This window comes from Alligator sinensis, unplaced genomic scaffold (genome assembly GCF_000455745.1).
Source record: "Alligator sinensis unplaced genomic scaffold, ASM45574v1 scaffold144_2, whole genome shotgun sequence".
NCBI lineage: Eukaryota > Metazoa > Chordata > Crocodylia > Alligatoridae > Alligator > Alligator sinensis.
In genome coordinates this window covers 1,069,806-1,077,147 of record NW_005841872.1, presented here as the reverse complement: position 1 = coordinate 1,077,147, position 7,342 = coordinate 1,069,806, and the positions used below count along the sequence as shown (strand labels likewise).

The window sequence follows — 7,342 nt, the reverse complement described above, 5'->3', positions numbered from 1 at the left end:
ACCCTGCCTTCTGCCTGACTTCAGATTAACATGGTTAACTATTTGTCTTTGATCTAGACTGGGAAGATACAGCAGGATGCACAGAAGAACCAGGGCAGACACAGCATCTCAGCTAGTTAATATTGGTGCAGTCATCTTAACATTTATTATGAAGGATGTTATGACATAGAAGGCTTTTTAGCCTATGATTTTAGCTGCCACTTCAGCTGTGGACAAATGCAGTTCCATTATACTCCAATTGTAGCTCTTTGTTTCTCAATGGCTGATTAAAATGGCAGAAAAGTGGAGTTAAAACCCTTGCAAATTACAGGTTGGGGTGGCTGAATGCAGTAGCATTTTTAATTGAACAGAACTAATGTTAAAGCAAAAAGGTTTTGTGACCATAGCCAAGTCACATTGTAACTAGTCATTACATAGTCATCTAAGACATTACCATCTGTCATGCACTTTGCCATTAGTACCAAAGTTGATCTTATTTTGGTCTACTCTTATTTTATTACTTCATAGGAGGTAATAAATACTTTTTTTCTCTGTAGATATTTCAGTCAGTCTTTGAAAATCTTTGGTAAGGCAAGCCTCACCCTGCTTCCATTATGACTTGTCATTCTGCATATTCCCTTATCAGTTCTGTGCAAGACGTTACTCACAAAATTTTAGTTGTAGTTGAGAGTGAGATTAATTGATCAATGAGGCTATTCCAGTCACAACTCAAAAGCTTCAGTATGATATGCAATAGCAAATACTTATTTGTATCAATAAAGACAATGCTTTGGATTCAGGGAGGACAGGTCAGCTGTCCCCTGAGTACTTTCATTCAGTTGATGCCTTTTGCTGATCTTCAGGGAAGTCCTCCAGCCTATGCCCAGTATTTATAGATGGCTGATTTTGATATTCTAATAAATGATCCCTAATTCATTTTATTTAAATTTCTTTGTTTCACTGAAACGTTTTAAACTGGGTGGAACCAGATTTCTTGTGGCCCTGGAAGGGGTAAAGGGATAACATAACTAGAGCTTTTATCCCTGGACTGTTTAACCCTGGCCTGTCAATTGCCTGTCAGTTATTCACCCTAATTCATGATTTTGTCAATCAACTGAAATCCATGGTCTTGGGACAACAGATGGAAGGATTCCTTATTTCCCACTGTGCTATGCTCTTTGACACTGGTCTGTTACTTTTTCTTTAACTGTGGTCTGAGAAGCCTGCTTTGTCTTTACTATCAGCTAAGTATTCTTAGCAAAAATGCATCTATTATAGCAAAATAGCAAGTAGTACATTTGGTTACATTATTACTTTTAAAGTTGTAAGATAAAGTTGTGATACAGAGCGTTTGGGACACAGGCTTTTGGGGCCTGTTTAGTCGTACTTCTGCAGCTTTGGCCTAGGTTACTTGAAAACAGCCAAGTCTGGCAGTAACACTTAATCACAATTTACTCATGTTTTGGATAGTGCATGCTCAACTGGGTTATACCACTGCTTGTTACCCATGGCTTATGCTGCACAGGCCTATATACAATCTACAAAGATGTAAGAAGATGGTCCCCAAGGCCTTGAAAAACTTGTTCTTCTTTCTCAGAACTTGAAGCAGCCCCATCTCCTGCAAGGTTGTAGCAGCTTGAGATGGGATCATGGGTAACATAATCCTGCCGCATATGCACACACCTCCTTTCCCCAAAACAGTTTTGACAGAGGTGGATGGTAAAATCAACTGACCAATTATTTTCCTGAACAACTTCTTTACAAAGAAGATTTAGAAATTGGCTAGCCAAAGAGAATGACATTCTTTTGAGATGAAAGCCATTACCTTTTAAGGGTCTGATGTGTACAGTGAATATGAGTTCTAGGGAACCAAGAGTACTTACAACCCCCCGCCCCCACCACCTGTCATGGTGTAATAGGTAGGGGCCAAGGCTCCTGTTACTTTAAAAGGGGAGAGCACCAGGCTAGAGCTGGTAGCAGCTGAGTTTAGATCAGCTGCTAAGGAAGCAGCTCAGCTTTGCAAGCTGAAGCAAAGAGGAGCTAGCAGCTCTTTCAGCTGAGGTGGGCTACTTCAGCAGAGAGGAGCTCCTGTCTGCAAGAGTGGCTGCAGGGAAGCTGGCAGGTGAGCCAGGAATTTGCAGTACATAGAGACTTGAGGTGAGGGTACTAGCCTACATTAAAGATTAGGTTTATATTTGTATTCTGTGTTTAAGTTATTGGAGGACAGGATAGTGGCTGTAGAGGCAGTGTGGAGCCACATGAGAGTGCTAGAGGAGCACTTTGTGTTTCAGCTCTGTAAGGGCCAGGGGCCCAGAGGGCAGAAACAGCAAAGGATCTGAGGCTGACAATGATGCCTGAGTCAAGAGGGGAGCTGAGGCCAAGAGGGCTGACACCTGAACCAGAGTGTATTTATAGTGATATAGGAATCAAATGTGTTTCTGGGTTTATCTATCTTATGCAGGGAAGCCCCAATACCTGAACTTTAGGATTCAGTTAAGGAAACAGGACTGTAAAATAAAACAGTAGCAGTTGCAAAAGATTTTGGAAGCTGGGAAGGCTGACACCTGAGATGGGAGACCAGATTAGAGTAAGACCCATGAAGCATGGGTGTAGCTATGGGGGAAGCTGGAAACCACAATTAGAGCCCTTAAGGCATGATTAGGGCCAGAAGCCACAACTAGCACCCCATGGTGGTAAAGCCTGTATAGCTAGGATCAGTGGCAAGAGAGCAAGTCTGGTGCCAGCAGGACATGAGTAGTGTGAGGCAGTGAGTCAGGTAACTTTGTCAACGGACAGAGAGTCCAGTGATAAGGGGGAGACTTAGAATCTAGCAAAGTGAGGGAAGTGAGCCTAGGCCCTCAGGAGTTGTACCACCAAGCTCACTCACAGGCTCTGTGGCTATAACAGTGGTTATAACAGTGGTTAACAGTTGTCCCTTTGTGCTATAACAGTGGCAACCAGGTGTGGCAGGAAAGACAGCAAAAGAAAGTATACTGAAGAGCTGGAGTGAGGAGCCAGGACTAGTTCAGCCACTAGGGTCTGCCACGCCTGTCTACAGGGCTGCTGTATTGCCTATTGTGCCAGTATTAGACTCCTCCAGGGCTAACAGGATAAGTAAGAGACTTCTCAGTGTCAGTAATGGAAGCCAGGGACCTCTCTCATTGATATGCATACTGATCACTCGAGACTGTCCCTTCCCTCCTACCCTCTCCCCAAGGATGACAGAACACAGAGACAAAGGGTGACGAGTGGGACGTGCCTTCCACACTCACCCAACAATGGCATTAAAGATGCTACAGTCCAAATGAATCAGCAGGCAGTGCCATCTTGCTTTTAATAGATCAAAAGCATACTTCAACCCTGTTCTGCACTTGCTCAGAGAGTAGGTGGGTGATCTGCCTCTTGTCCTGTTGGTCCACACCAGGGCAAATTTCTGTCAATGTAGGGTATACTGGATTGCCTATAATACAATTGGCACAAACACTCTGCTGATGACTATGCAATTGGGAAGAACAATGTATATTCTTACCCACGGTTAAACAAGCCAGACCTCTGGAGCACGTGAGCATTGTGACCCTGGCCAGTGCTTCTGATGTATGTGTCCCTGATTGTGTGAAATCCACAAGGGCTTGCATAATGATCCTGTCCTATTAGAGTACTTATTTGCTTGAAACGGCAGCCATGGGATGGATGTATGCATCACATTCTTCACATATGTAAGTCCCAGGAATCCTATCCATTCAATTTCAGAAATATTTCTAATTTCTACAACTATGGGAGTCAGCACAGCATTGTTTTCCCTGCAGACCTCTGTAAGCACTGGCCAGCTGTGGACTACCTCTGTTGCACTGTTTGCTGGTGGCACTGTAACTGTCTGGAGTTGTCAGCTTCCTCAGACTGCTGCTTTTGGAGTGCTATTGGCCTATGTGTGGTTTTTTCATCTGTGTGTTTTACCATACAAGAGTCACTGTGAGTGCCTCACTTAGGTCCAGGAATGTGGCTTTCTTTATATGGAAGTTCTTGGCCCATTGCTAGTCACCACAATCTGTGCTTGTGGTCCTGGATAGTTGAATCCAAAAATATGTTCTATGTGGGGTTGGTTTAGTGTCATATCTCCCATCTTGATTCTGTGTGAAGGGAGGAGGTTATGGCGATCCCTGTAGCCAGGGCACAGAGGATAAAAGATGTACTGTTACCATTGCCTAATAGACATAGTCCTTTTAGATGAAGTAGTGAACTCTCCATCACTGGAGATGTTTAAGAAGAGGTTGGACTGCCACTGGTCAGGGATGATATAAGCCTATGGCCCCCTCTACACATCAGGGCTAGGGACAAACTTTAGACATAAATTGGTTTAAGTGATCAGAAACTGGTTTAAACCTGCAACAGAACAGATGTTCAGTGCACATAAACCAGTTTGATAATGGCTGAAACCAGTTTGTAATAAACCTGGTTGAATGTAGTATCAGGCTTAACTGATTCGGTTCAAACTGGTTTATACAATGTCTGTCCCAGACCCCTCACTGGTTTAAGATAAATCAGATACCTTCAGCATCCAGGCATGCTCTCTGGCCTGGGCTGGGCTGGGCAGGGATCTGTGCTCCACAGTTGAGCTGGCCACTCCCCTCTGCTCCCTGGCTGCAGCTCCAGAAACTGCAGGCTGCTTCTGCCTTCCCCTCACCACTCCCTGAGGCAGGAATTCCCCCCTCCCATCTGCCTTGCTGAGTAGATGTCTGTGTATTAGCTTGCAGACCACATGCTGGCTACAATCTGTACTGAATCAACAGTAGCTGCTAATGTCCCTCTGTTATTTTCTTAATGGGGTGTTAAACACTGAGTTAGGGGTGATAAACACTGTTACCAGTTCCCTGCTGAGCTAATCAAAGCATCCTGCCAGGGTCTGGCCATGCCCCCCTCAACTCAGTACTGTGCAAGGGAGGGAGGTCTGCTCTAGCCACCCCTGGCTTCTAGCCTGAGCCGCTGCAGGCATGTATCTGCATTCCTGAGATGTGTGTCTGGTTACGAAACTGAATTAGCCTAGTCAGGTTAGACTAACCGGTACAGACTGAATCAATTCAGGCTCAGGCTTTTTGAATGTCTGTCCCTAGCCTATAGGTATCACATAATTAACTGGTTAATTGAGCAAGTACCTTAAGACCTACTACATGTGCAAAGTAGCTATCATGCCCTAAAAAGCTCCAGCCAGCTATAAAGTTAGACCTCGAAGATATGTACTAACTTTATTCCTGGTTGCTATTAAACTTTAATTTGCATGTGTAGCAGGCCTCCCCTGAGGCTGAGAGCCCCATCAGCTCAAACCCAGCATGAAACCCCAAAGCCTGGGGTATCACGGCAGCCAGGATACCTGATGCCTGGGGGTTTCACATGCCCTCAAGCCTGGGAGATTGCAACAGTTGTGATTCCCAAGGCCCAGGGCTTTCAGGCACCTCCAAGCCTGAGGGATTGTAGCTAATGTGATTCCCCACCCCCTCCCTCAATTGAGGGGCTCCCAGCCATAGGAGCTTGCTTCTTGCCAGTGCAGGGGGAGCCTGAGATCAGGCTTCCCTTGCATCAGCAATAAGGTGCAGAGGGATCTAATGTGCAATTCCACAGTCATGCCTTTTGCCATGCATATGGAGGATGGCAGGAGCATGATTATATGAATTGTGCATTAGATTCCATCATGCCTTTGCCTGCATGTGTTTGTTCTACTATGCATATTTCCCATGCTTCTGGACTTTTTTGGTTGCCCCTCCTTTTTTTTTCTACATGTCAGGGTGTTTTTAAGCCTGCCTTAGAGGCATTGGGTGTTGACTGCAGCCAAGGCTGGGGATTTTGACTGGAGTGTTGCAATGTTCTTTCTGCGGCTTAAAGCTGGAGGTTCCTGGCTAGCGGGCCTTGCCCCTCTGCTCAGGGTCCATTCAATTGCCATATTTGGAGTCAGGAAGAAATTTTACCCTGTGGTCAGACTGATATGGACTATGGGGGTTTTTGCCTTCCTTTGTAGCAGGGGGGCATGGCCTGTACCTGGGAACTCTTGTGTATATATTAACAACCTTTTATGGAAACAGGATATTGTGCTGTTCTCCTGCCTTACCTTGTTCTCCTGCCTTACCTGTGGCAGGTTAGGGTGTTATGTCATGTTGTGTCAGGGTTTATGGTAGTTTTATGAAGAGTTCTGATTATGGATTTGTATAGAATGGCTTGGATAGGGCTGATGCTGCCTTAGGCAGGAAGCTGGACTGGATCAGTGTTTCTCAACCCGTCTGTCACGGCCCAAAATTGGTTCACAACAGTATATAAACGGGTTGCGACCAATCATAGAAAAATGTGGAAAATCATGGATTTTCTCCTTTAAAGGAGAAAAACATGGGAAACCATGGGTTCCCCCTTGCAGGTTAGCAGGCGGTTAGCTACTTAAACTATTTACTGGGTTGGGACTGGCCATTGATATTTACAAATGGGTCCTGGTAGAAAAAGGTTTGAGAACCACTGGACTAAAATACCTCTAGAGGTCCCTTCCAACCCTGCTTCTCTATGATTCTATGACTTGTACCTTTGCAACAAGCTCCCAAATTCTATGCCTACTATCCCCTCTAGATGGTGACTATGATAATTTATTTACGCCTGTCACTTCTGATTCCTTTGCCTTCTTCAGTAAGGCTGTTGCTGATTTTGGACCACATGCACCCTGAGGCTACTGTAGCTTTGGTAATCTTAAATGCACTTTCTAAAGATACCCACCTCACTGGGTACGAACTCAACTAATTAATTTTTTCTCCTAGCATCCAGTTGCTAGAAGTCTGTCTGCATTAAAAGACTGACCCATTTCTAATGCAAAAATTGCACAGTTGCATTTCTAGCTCTCTTTGCTCCTCTGGATTGTTTCTGTAAATATTAAGCAGATTAATTCTATAAATGTATATACAGTGCATCTGCATACAATACTCCCATCTGTCATTACCCTTGAACTTTGTGGTACCCCATATATTCATGCAAATACAGGTCCCTTGATAAGGTGAATAATACATGGCACCCAGCTACATTGAAGAACACAGTTTTGCACTTGTTAGCATTGTTAAAACTTGGGTAGACAGAGCCTTGGATGGGATGTGATAGTTGGGGATGGTCCTGTTTTGAGCAGAGGGTTAGACTAGATGATCTTCTGGGCTAGGGCAGACATGCAAAAAGCCTGAGCCTGAATTGATTCAATCTTTGCAGGTTAGTCTGACCTGGCTAGGCTAAATCGGTTTTGTAACTGGACAGACATCCCAGAAATGCAGGCCCATGCCTGCAGTGACTCAGGCTAGAAGCTGTGGGGGGGGTGGTGCTAGAGCAGCCTTCCCTTTCTTCCACAGCTTGG

General features: G+C 44.8%; 1 protein-coding gene across 1 annotated transcript in view; it reads left to right on the top strand.

The window, feature by feature from the left end:
* The first annotated feature begins 1,980 nt into the window (after positions 1-1,980).
* The window catches only part of LOC102382783 (regucalcin), a 27,517-nt gene continuing 22,155 nt past the window's right edge, over positions 1,981-7,342 (top strand). The window contains exon 1 of the mRNA XM_025195451.1: positions 1,981-2,101. The gene's annotated coding sequence lies outside the window, so the exon portion shown is untranslated. The remainder of the gene's footprint in view (positions 2,102-7,342) is intronic.